Genomic DNA, 12459 nt, shown 5'->3' on the forward strand with positions numbered 1-12459 from the left:
AAAAAAAAAAACAAAAAGACATTCAAACACACCACACCAGTCGTTTTATCCCAACAAAATATATCTCAAAACGCTCTCTCCTCGTTCTGGCGAGGATGACTGCAAGTCTGCAACTGCCTGCCTTCTCCCTTTCCTTGCGACGAAGGACTGTGGGTCTGTGGCTGTGACTGGACTGTGACTCTTCTGTCATCCCCTGCGCAAAACAACCTTCTCTTCCTCTCCTTCTTACGCGAACCAAAGGTGTTTCACTCGGCCATTCTGGTTCTGATTGTAGTTTGTGGAAGATATTTAGTGTCTTTGTAACTTTGGTCAGCTGACCATATCATTGGAATTTTTTTTTGAACGAAGGGAATATTTTATTTTTTAATGCTTCTGTCTGTAAAGCATTTTGTGTTGGTATTCTCCCATTCTGACAGTAACTATGTCTGAAACTTTTTTTTCTTAAGCGATTCTATAATTTTTGAATTTTTTAATGCTTCTGTTTGGATTTTTCAAATTTTAAAGCATTATGGTTCAGTACTTTAGTGATTTTGATCTATTCCACCGAAGCTATATAGTATGAATTGTGATTTTAGTAAATAGAAAATATGAGGAATTATGATTGTGATGGTTGATAAGCTATTTTACGTACATATATATGGTTGAATATAATTTGTTATCTTAGGTAGTAGGATTTTGTAAACATGTAGAGATACTTTTTTTCTTCTTCAAAAAAGTCAATCAAAATGCACTTTAAATCAAGTTTACTTATTTATTTATTTTTTCTTTTACTGCAAATGTAGATAGGTACATAGAAATATAAGCTTTTTGAAGCTTACTGTATTTTTGGAAAACGTATAGAAAGTGTTTTCATACAATTTGTGAAACACCTTTGATATTTCTACACTGTGGGTTGAGGTGTATTAGCCCTTTGTTCAATTGATTCTGATGGTTTTGACTTTTGAATATGTGTAAGTCTTTTTAAATTTTATGTTGAATTTTATTCACAGGTTAGAAACTGAGAATGGGGGAAGAGAATGAAGAAATGAAAACATTTAAGGATTTGGGCTTATCTGAGTCACTGGTGGAAGCTTGTGAAAAATTGGGTTGGAGAAATCCATTAGGGGCTGTTTGGTTGAAGGATTCTTTTGAGAATGATAGATAAATGAGAAGTGGGAATGTATGAAACCATCGTTTGGTTGAATTAGCTTCCTCACTTGGCTACCTAACTGTGATTGCTACCAAACCTATTTCCCTATCTTTTTCTACCGAGATTGCCGGCCAAAGTTTCCCTTTTGCAAGGTGGTATTGCTGAAAACCACCATATTTACTCACTTGGCTATCTAAAGAAAAGACCAGCGTACCCCTTGTGGGAGGTAACTCGGTGGAACAAAAAAAATTGGATGCATTCTCTGCTCTGCTCTGTCGTTTACCTTCTCTGCTCTTCTCTTCACCATCCCATGTCATTTACCTTCTCTGCTCTGTTTTCTGCTTGTGGCGTCGTTCGCGATCCTAGTTTGGGCGCGCAGGTTCATGCCCAGACACTGTTGGTTGGTGGGTTTGACTCTGATTTGTATGTCAACAACACCATGATCGATATGTATGTGAAATCTAGGCTTTTGCATTGTGCGTGCAAGGTGTTTGATGAAATGGTTGAACGGGATGTGGTTTCTTGGACAGAGTTGATTGTTGCGTATGCCAGGAGTGGGGATATGGTGTCTGCACTGGACTTGTTCGATGAATTGCCTGTTAAGGATATGGTGGCTTGGACTTCATTGGATGATAAAATTATGTGGTTGGTGCCAGTTCGTAAAAACAAAACGAGGTTATTTTCGTAAAAACAACTTTTTTTTCTATCTATATTTTACCTACACCCAAACATAGACTTTATAAAAGTTATCTAATTTCCCCATCAAAATTTTATCCCACCAAACAACTTTTTTTACATTTTCCTATCAAACTCATATTCTAACTATTTCCCTAGTAATCACATTTTCCTATTATTCATAAAATCTTCTCCTCAACCAAACGCCCCCTTAAAGATACAGGTAGAAGCGATTCCTCTTGCACTGGAAGGTTAGTATTTTTATGAGTTTTGTCATGTCAATACTGGTTTTCTGATCTTTAGTTTTTTCGAATATAATTTTGTTTGCTACATGGAGACAGACAAAAAGAACGAATGCAAAATCATTATCATTGTTATACGACACTGATGATAATTGGATGTTGAACATGAAATTTTATATATCAATGTTATAGTGTTTATATTTGCTCTAGTTGATTGCATTATTTTTTCAGTAGTGTCCCATTCTAATCACAATATTTTCCCCTATCTATTGTTCTAGAGTATGGCATGACGATAGTGATAGTGCTAGTGAAACGTTTTAAAATTGCTGGTTATTCTTCGTGGTTTGTGTTTCTCAGGAAAAGATGTGATTGAACTTGCCCAAACGGGTTCTGGTAAGACTGGAGCTTTTGCCCTCCCCATATTGCATGCCCTCTTAGAAGCACCACGCCCAAAAGATTTCTTTCTTGTGTGTTGTCTCCCACAAGGTTTGATACTTTGATACCTGATCATGGTTTTGATTTCCGTATACTTTAAATTTTATTGAATGTAATTGTTCTGACTGGTATATAACTGGTTTATTTCTTCTATTTTTTACGTTTTTCTTGATCTAGAGAGCTTGCTATCCAAATTGCTGAGCAGTTTGAAGCTCTAGGTTCTGAAATTGGTGTCAAGTGTGCCGTGGTGAGTTTCAATCTATTTTTGTGAAATGATTCATTATGCATGAATTTTATGGCTTCCTGTTTACTGTATTGCTTTGAGCTTGTTTTATTTTCCTCCCTTGAGTCTCTTGCCAGCATGATACTTAGTTTATCATATGATGGTTTGCTGGCGCTGTGTTAGTGTTTGCTCTAAGCAATCTATTTGATTGGCATCTTTTCCTTTTTCTCTAGCTTGTTGGAGGGATTGACATGGTACAACAATCCATCAAGATAGCGAAGCAACCTCATATCATTGTAAGTGTTACTGTTGCTAACATTCACCGTTTTCTGGATCTAGCTGTAAAACAAATGTCTGTTGAGCCTTTTCAAATTGATCCTATTTGTAGCGATATTGACCTATGCCAACTCTCAGCTGCTGCGAAATTGGGATACACTTGCAATACCTTCATATACAACTCAAGTTAATCAAAATATCGTCCATGGTTGTACATTTCAAAATAGTCGCTGTACCCCTGTGCTGGACACTTCACGGACACTTTGGATACTCTTAGCTGCATTTTACTAATATTTCTATTTATTTTTTGAACTTTTATACCAATACAGAGGAGAATACAACATTAATCTGATAAATAATAGCATTTTATCATGTCTACAATGATTTGTGCTAACTTTTAAAACATCAATTCTCTCTTTCGATTTCAGATTTTTTTTTTTTTTTTTTGTATTAATTTATACTAATTTTATATGTTGTACTATAGACGTGTTGTGTCATATAATTTTTAAAATTTACCATTTGTCCATAGCCTTGTTGAATCATATGTGTTTGGTGTGATATCTTTACTTTGTAGTCAATAATTATACAATTGACTGGTTCAAGAGAAAAGTGAACTTATGCACATTCTGTATGTACAAGATTGAAATTGTACTTATGATTTAGCAATGCCTTTATTTTTCATGTAATTCTTAGTCTTCTCATTTCATCAGTATTTTGTTTATTATTTATGTTGAATTCTTACATTTTGCAGGTTGGGACACCTGGACGAGTTTTAGACCACCTAAAAAACACCAAAGGATTTTCTCTAGGTAGATTACAATACTTGGTATGATTTCTACATTATTTTGATTTGAGCTCAAGTTTTCCTTATTTTTGACATCCAATGGCTGGGTACATGTCTTGTGTAACCAAATTTGTTGTTTATATATTGATATTAATTTCTATATCATAAGGATATTGCAGTATTTATATGTTAGAGTCTACTGTTTGTCGAATGCTTTATTCTTAGTTTCTTTTTTTTCCCTGATGAATTATGTGAATGTTTTTAATGGTTATGAATAGGCATGCTTTGATTTCATTTGTTATAATAAATTCATTTCATTTGTTTCCTGTACTGCGATAGCATTCGGTAATAGTTGAATTATATCCAAATGTTGTGTTTGTGGATAAAATATGTCATGCTTGACGAAATGCACTCTAATTCTTTGTTCTTTTTCATTGGTTTCCTAATCAATTTCTGGCTTATTTAACTCATCATGGATTATTGATGAGAACTTTTAATCAACATTGTGTTGATTATATGATTCATCTTTGATAGGAACCAAAATGCAGAAATAAGAAATGGAAGAAAAATCTGAAACGTGTGTATTGATTAAGGCTGGAATTTCAGCAACAGCAATTCAACAGAGATAGGATTGATTAGTAACCATATTGTCCTATATTGTTACTATCTTGGATGCAGATGTACCCAGAGAGATATTACAATGTTTTGTAGTTGGTAAACAATCCATTAATGTTAATAGTATTAGCATAAAAAGATTTAATAATTTTGTTATTGGATTGAATTCTTTCTGCTGGTTTTGCGTTCGTATAGTTGTTAGCACTCAAATATTGTTGTTTCACTGTTTACAAAGTTCTTTTAACAGTTTCTTGTTGTCTGAGTATAGTTTTGTCCTTCCTAAAATTCAACCCATTGCCCTTCTTCGATTCCTACAATAGAGTGACAACAAATGTGTTTCCTATTGTGACCAGACTTGGGTGATGGGTTAATGAGACAAAATACAAGGATTTTGTTAATGATAATTTTCATTATTTTTACACTATTTTTTTATTAAAAGAATAACATGTTTCTTTTTCTTTAACTAAACCAAACAGTAGGATGATTCTCTTACCTTTAATTGCCTTCCCAACTTTTTTGATCGCTATAATCCTTTTTTTTTTGTTGTTGCGGAAAGCACAGCATAAGTTTAGATCGATTTGTGTGTTATCTGCCCACCCAATATGCTTCTTGCCTTAATAAGTTCAAGTGTCTACTGGGTTTTGTTTCCTTGAAGTATTTATTTAGTAAATATTTAGAGTTGTGAAGGAGAATTTGTCATTCATGTGGCTAAACTGATCAATTGATTAGATGACTTGAATATGGTTTTTCCATTTGAGACAAGTTGATTTATTGTTGAAACATGTATTTTTGTGCTTTGTTTTAGATGTATCTTACATGGTTACACAGTTATGTTTATAGCAAATAAGCTGCTGATTTGCAACATGTCATTTAGATGTTGGATGCCTTGGGTTTTGCATTAAGGATTTTTTTTTTTTTTTTATATATTTAAGTAATCTATTTTCTGTCTACCCTATCATATTGTCGTCCTCATTTCCATATCATAAATATATTTGGACTAGCTTGATTTCTCTGCATTTTGAGCAGGTCTTAGATGAGGCAGACAGGCTGTTGAATGAGGACTTTGAGGAATCACTTAATGAGATTTTACAAGTTATTCCTCGTGAAAGGAGAACATTCTTGTTTTCTGCTACGATGACCAAAAAGGTGTATATGTAGATTTGGCACTTAAAAAATATATCATTCATATGTTTAACATTATTTATTTCTTGGCATTAGCCTTACATAGGTATCTCAATTTGTAAGTGATAGGATCTTGGTCTTCTATTACAGAGAAATAGGGATAAACTTGAGTTATAAAGATCAAGATCACTCACAGCAAAGTTATAAGTTATAACACTGCAGAACTTTGAGCGTCTGCAACTGTCCCCACCCAAAGGCCCCAAAACTCACTCAGTGGCTCAATCCCTTCCCCCCTACCTTTCCCTCCCTTTTAACTTTGCGTCTAACCGTTTTCCCTTCCTTCCCACCCATATACTCATGATTCTCACATGCAAGTGGAGCCTTTTTTCCCCCCTCATATTCTGAAACATGAAATGAAACCCTATCCGATACAGGTTCTCTATGAAAGCCTTTTGGGATTTAACATAAGTTCTGGTTTTTGGTTTATAATTTAATAGATTTTGAAAAGCATTTAATCATATTGTTAGTAGGCCGAATCTCTTATTTTTTGTTATGTTTAACATGTGTTTGCTCCATTAATGATATTATTAAGATGCCAATGGTATTGAACAAAATGATTTTTATGGGCTGCTTTTTACTGTAGATGCTTCATTGTTTACATGTATTCATTTTTAAATTTATGATGCTAATAGACAAAGTTGCACACTCACTGTTGCAGGTCCAGAAGCTCCAAAGGGTCTGTTTAAGGAATCCTGTGAAGGTACAACTTTAATACTTGCAAATATGTTTATATACATATTTTTTTTCTGATATTAGTCAAAAAAATTTATTCATTTTAGATTGAAGCATCATCTAAGTATTCCACTGTTGACACCCTGAAGCAGCAGTATCGGTTCTTGCCTGCCAAACACAAGGTTTCTTTTTCTCCCTTGTTCAATAAAATGTAGGATTTCAAAAAAACTTTGGCTGTCAATTGTACATTGAATTTCTCAGTACGCATGGGTGCTTGACCTAATGGAGGCTGTGTAAAGACTGTTTAAATGTTGAGGCAGAAGTTAATGTGTGTCATATATACTCTGATTTTGTTAACACAAGCATCAGTTCCCTGCTTCAAATGAACTCTATTATTTTGTTCCCCTAAAATGAGTTTTCTTAATAAAAGTGTCTCGTTTAGGTTGTCAAAGATGATATTACAAGAGAAATTTCATGAATAGATGGCCATTAAGTAAAAATCTCATGTTGGCATCATTTCGATTGATTATATATCTGCTGCTTGAAATGTACTGTAGACTGGAGATACGGTACCATGGTTAGGTAGGACAAACTTTGATCATGAATTGATTTTGTTATGCAATAGATTGAGCGAAGAAAAAGTATTTTATTTAGTCAAGTACCAAATAAGATTATGACATTAGAGGTAGAGTTATGAAGAAAATGTATGTATTGAGCACTTATAATAAATGGGCTATTTGGAATGAAATTAATATGATTCCATGCTTCCTGACTTTTTTCTTTTATGCATGTGAGTACTGTGATCTTTTATTCAGTGTGTTTCTCTTGTAGGATTGCTACCTTGTATACATTCTCACTGAAATGGTTGGAAGTACATCAATGGTGTTCACCCGTACATGTGATTCAACTCGGCTTTTGGCTTTGATTCTTAGGAATCTTGGTCTAAAAGCCATCCCAATTAATGGTCATATGAGCCAGGTAACTGTACTAAAGATTCTTGTGTTATAATTGTAATTTGTTCTGAACACTTTGTGTTTTCTTCTTTTTTATTGGAGAGGGGATGATGGGGTGGAAGAAATGGCTGTCTTTATCATCTTTTTTTCGTTGTTTGTCGCTGAGCAATTGCAGAATCATTAAGTTTTATCGTAATTATCTTTTGACAGCCAAAGAGACTTGGAGCATTGAATAAGTTCAAGTCTGGGGAGTGCAATGTTCTCCTTTGCACTGACGTTGCCAGTAGAGGACTGGATATTCCAACGGTAGATATGGTGATTAACTATGACATTCCCACAAACTCCAAAGTAAGATGTGCTATGTATTTCTTTTATATTTTAATTCACATATTTTATTACTGTTATAATTTATCACAGTTTAAAGGGGACGAACCAGAGCAGTGGTAAAGCTGTTCTTTCATGATTGAAAAGTCATAGGTTCAAATCCAGGAAATAGTCTCTTTGCAATTATGCAAGGGTAAGGCTACGTACAAGGATTGCCTCCACCCCACACTCGCTAGTCAGGTTTAACGGAGAGTGATTTTTTTTTTATAATTGATCAGAGTTTGCAGTTAGCCTTGTGCAATTTTAGGAATTTATTAGTAATCTCACGGTTATTCGTGAATGACACGTCTAAATTGACATGAAACCTGGAATCATAGAAGGAGATGAACATTTTAAGAATTTTCTTTATTATTATATTCACTAGATTTCTAATATTGTGAGCTACAGGATTATATACATCGTGTGGGAAGAACTGCTCGAGCAGGACGCTCCGGGGTTGCTATTTCCCTTGTGAACCAGTATGAGTTGGAGTGGTACATTCAAATAGAGAAACTTATAGGTATATGCTCTGCCTCTGCTTTGACATTTTAAGGAGCTAAAGTTTCTTAATTAATAACAAATGCAAGTTTATATCAGGCAAGAAGCTACCAGAATATCCAGCACAAGAAGAGGAAGTTTTGCTTTTGGAGGAGCGTGTTAGTGAAGCCAAAAGATTAGCAGTAATGGTAAAAAAATTATTCATTGTTGTTCTATTTTTAGACAATTATTTTTGTCTATTTTAATTTAAAAATAGAAAAATAAGGAAGGATATTTTCTAGGAAGTTGATTTTTTGATGTGCTTTATTTACCTGCTCCAATTGAATTTAGATATCATTGGGTATATATTATTCGATTTTCTTTATATGTAATATTATTTGATTTATATGATTTTCTATAATAATTTATTATTAATTATATTATTCTTAATTCTAAATAATCTTATTTGATTTGAATTGTTCGAATTGTATAATCATCAATCACTTGTGTTGGTAAACGGGGCCCAAAGCAATTTGATTATAATTCAATTCGTGGTGGTCATAAGTAGAAAAATGTGTATTTTATAATTTTTTAGTTTCAGAGAGGTGATACTGTGATAAAAAGCAACTAGTAGCTTATGTGTATGTAAAGATGCAAGTGGTGTGGTTATATTCCTGGAAATTGTAAATTATGAAGGATTTGAAATCACCTAATGTTTATGTGCTCGAGTTTAGTTACTTTTTCTATGTGCTTTACTTAACTGATTATAATTTTGTTTATGTAGAAAATGAAAGAGACCGGAGGGAAGAAGAAACGAAAGGGCGAAGGAGATTTTGATGAGGAGGATATCGACAAGTACTTAGGTCTGAAGGATGGAAAATCGTCCAAGAAATTTAAAAGAAGATGAGATCTATCACACTGAGTAAGAATATTTTTGTAACAGACAGACGAATGAGACAAAAGATGCCATGAAAAATTAATGAAAAACTGAGATTTTATGCAACTTGTGATCTACTTTGAGCTGCTGCTTTTATTTTATTTTCTTTTCTTTTCTTTTCTTTTCTTTTTCTTTTCTTTTTTAAGTTTCCCAATGCATTGAGCTTCAGTTATAAATTTCCTAGTCATAATGCAAAACTATAAATTCAAACTTAAGAGGTTTAATTAATAAAAAGTTTGATTTTAATTCATTGAATTCAAACTAATTGAGAGCTTAAAATGAACTAAACTTGAGCTCTGAAAATGAACTCGGTATTAGATTTATTATTTATTCTTTTTTTTTTTTGGTAGATAGATTTATTATTTATTCTAAATTGAAATGGAATTTGACTAAAACAAACATATAAAATAAATTAATTTATAATTCACAATTTGAGGTACATTTTATATATTTTTTCATCAAATTAAAAATTCACAATTTAAAATTTAAAATTCAATAAATCATGCAACATATGGATAAAATAAGAAACAGGTAAAAAAGTTTATCGTGGTCTACTGTAATTGAACCATATCCAAATCAAATTATTAATGCGCTTATTTAAGCAAGATAAATATATAGGAAAAATATTTTTTTTTAAATGCATAAATCTTTATCTATAGTTTATTATACTATGTCTTACTGGTAAGACATAATGTAACGATTTTTTTATTTTTATTTTTTAAATTAGTGGGTTCTACTTTTTTCAAAAAAGATGTCTCTGGTAGACACCTTCTCTACCATTATTGCAGATCTGATGAACTCTAAATATATATGAAAAAAATAACTTTTGGCAAATAAACATGTTCAGTAACTATTTTGTATGATTAAAAGTTTTTGGGAGATCAAACCAATTCTAGTGATATAAATGTATTTGTTGACCAAATAATATATTTGGAAAAAATGTTTGTCATTTTAAATGACATAAATTTATGTCATTTTAAGAGAGAGATAGACACAAAAAAATATTTTTTATTTAAAATTTAAATTAAAAAAAAAACTCACTTTCTCTCCCATGATTTTTTATTTCTTGTGTTTATCTCTCTCTTAAAATGACATAATTTATGTTATTTAACATTACAAATACCAAACCCAATATATTTAATTTATTTTATAAATATGCACCGGCAGTAGCAAGATTCACAGTTTTGTTGAGAGTACACAACCAACACAAAGGGTGGGAAGACGAGTGAAGACAACTAGGCATAGGAGAGGTGAAGACAATTTGTTTTATTACTTTTATTTTTTCTTATTTAAAAAATATGGGAAAAATATTTGTCATTTTAAATGACATAAAGATTTGTCATTTTAAGAGAGAGATAGACACAAGAAAATATTTTTTTATTTAAAATTTAAATTAAAAAAACCACCCACTTTCTCTCTCATGATTTTCATTCCTTGTGTCTATCTCTCTCTTAAAATGACATAACTTATGTCATTTAAAATGACAAACACCAAACCCTAAAGGGGAAAGATGTGTGTCATTCTAAAGGATATAAAGTTGTGTCATTTTAAGTGAGAGAAAGAGATAGATTATGAAGGAGAGAGAATGGACAATAAAAAATAAAGGTATGGGTTCTATCTCTTTGTGATAGTGAAATGACATAAGTTATGTTATTTAAGAGGACAAACACTTTTCTTATTATTATTTTTTTTTTTGATAACAACACTTTTCTCATTTATAAATTGTTAGAGTAGTTGTTAGAATATTTTAGTGTATATAATAGAATAGTCCCACATCTTGTGGGCTTAGCCCATTAGGTTTTTTAGTTTATTTAAATAAAGAGCTGTTGTACATTGTAATACACAATTATTCAATATACCATTATTCAATCTCAAGTTGATACCAAAGCTGGTTGTTCTGGGGACCCTCCCTTCCGCTAAAACCCTAAGCCCACTGCTTAGGTATTTTTTTCTACTTTGCCATGCGTCCTTCCGGCAAGTATTCCTTTATGTCGTGCGTCCCTTCGGCTTGATTTTGCAACTGTTCACGCGATACTGTTCTTTGCATCCGTACGGTTCTTATTCTTTGCGTCCACACGGTCACTGCTCATCGCGTCCATCCAATCACTGTTCATCGCGTCTGCACCGGTAATGTTCACGTGTCCGTACAATCATTGTTCACGTCGTTAGAAACACTGTTCAAGTTGCCGGAGTTACTATTAATCGCCTGAAACACGTGTTCCTTCTTGTTCGGCTATCTAGTTGTTCCGATTTGCTTTGTTCTGCAAGTTTTCATTGCGTTCGTAATGGCAGAATCATCTCCTGCTCCTGATTCATCTTCTGTTGTTTATTCCACTGCTCTTGTTTCCCATACTGACTCTCGCTGGAACAATGGATGTAGTCAAAGACCTCGTTGTAGTTAATGTCAGCAATTTGGTCATTATGAGGAGTGTTGTTATACAAAGTATCCTCACATGCGACCTTCTTATACTGCGAATATAGTTTAGTCGGATACTCCTTCATCTGGTTTAATCTATCTCTCTCCTGCAGACTATACAGCACTTCAGACTCTTCTTAGGAAGGCTTCTCCTCAGTCTCAGCCTTCTGCTATAGATACTGGTAATCCCGTTTCTTGTGTTTCTCATTCTACATCAATTGGCCCTTGGATATTTGACTCAGGTGCTACCAATCATCTCTGTGGTAATAAGAAAACTATCCACGTCTCTTACTTATTCTGATCATTTACCTTTTTTTACCCTTGCTGATGGAACCAAAGCCCCAATTTGTGGGATTGGACAAGCTCGTCCGACCTCTACCTTAACCTTGACATCTGTCTATTATAACACCTCGTATTTCTAAAACATATAATTATATATTAAATATGGATTAAAGGGTAGGATTAGTGAAAATCTTGAAATTAGGATCAAAATACAAAGGAATGGTAAAATGGTAATTTGCCAAACACGTAACCCTAGAAAAGTAAAATTGAGTAGGAGGTCTCAAATGAAAAAACTAATCCTGGAAATAGATTCAGAACGAAAAATTGAGTGGTTAGGCAAGTTTCTAAAAAATTGATGAATAGTATTTTTACCGAGTAAAAATATCGCGGTACAGTTACATCGTAAAGCGTGCTGAACAAATTTTGAGCTCTAGGTTTGGATATAAGTTATAAATGGTACATAGGACTAGGAAATATGATTTCTGGTAAAAATTGATGGAAATTAGAGTGTTTGGGGAAGCGTGCACACAACGCGCATAACAGCTTAAAACTGTGATTTCTCCGAACGACCAGAAAACTCTGGATTCATCTGATCAAGGACAATTAAAGGACAATGGTTAATGTTAAAAATTAGAGTTTCTAAATATTTTAGGAAAGTATGGACATTTAGTGGAATAGGCGAGAGATTTGAATTAGTTTGAAACGTGTGAGGTGGCGGTGGGACCTACCCCACTTAAGTGAACTTAGCCACATGGGAAGACACAAAATTTTGAACTTTCTCTCTCCTTCCTCCCACCC

General features: G+C 33.2%; 1 pseudogene; it reads left to right on the plus strand.

The window, feature by feature from the left end:
* The first annotated feature begins 1003 nt into the window (after positions 1-1003).
* Positions 1004-9020, plus strand: LOC133316459 (DEAD-box ATP-dependent RNA helicase 10-like; annotated as a pseudogene).
* The last annotated feature ends 3439 nt before the right edge of the window (positions 9021-12459 follow it).

Source organism: Gastrolobium bilobum, unplaced genomic scaffold (genome assembly GCF_033153095.1).
Source record: "Gastrolobium bilobum isolate Gb01-03AN ecotype WA unplaced genomic scaffold, APGP_CSIRO_Gbil_v1 utg1738, whole genome shotgun sequence".
Classification (NCBI taxonomy): domain Eukaryota; kingdom Viridiplantae; phylum Streptophyta; class Magnoliopsida; order Fabales; family Fabaceae; genus Gastrolobium; species Gastrolobium bilobum.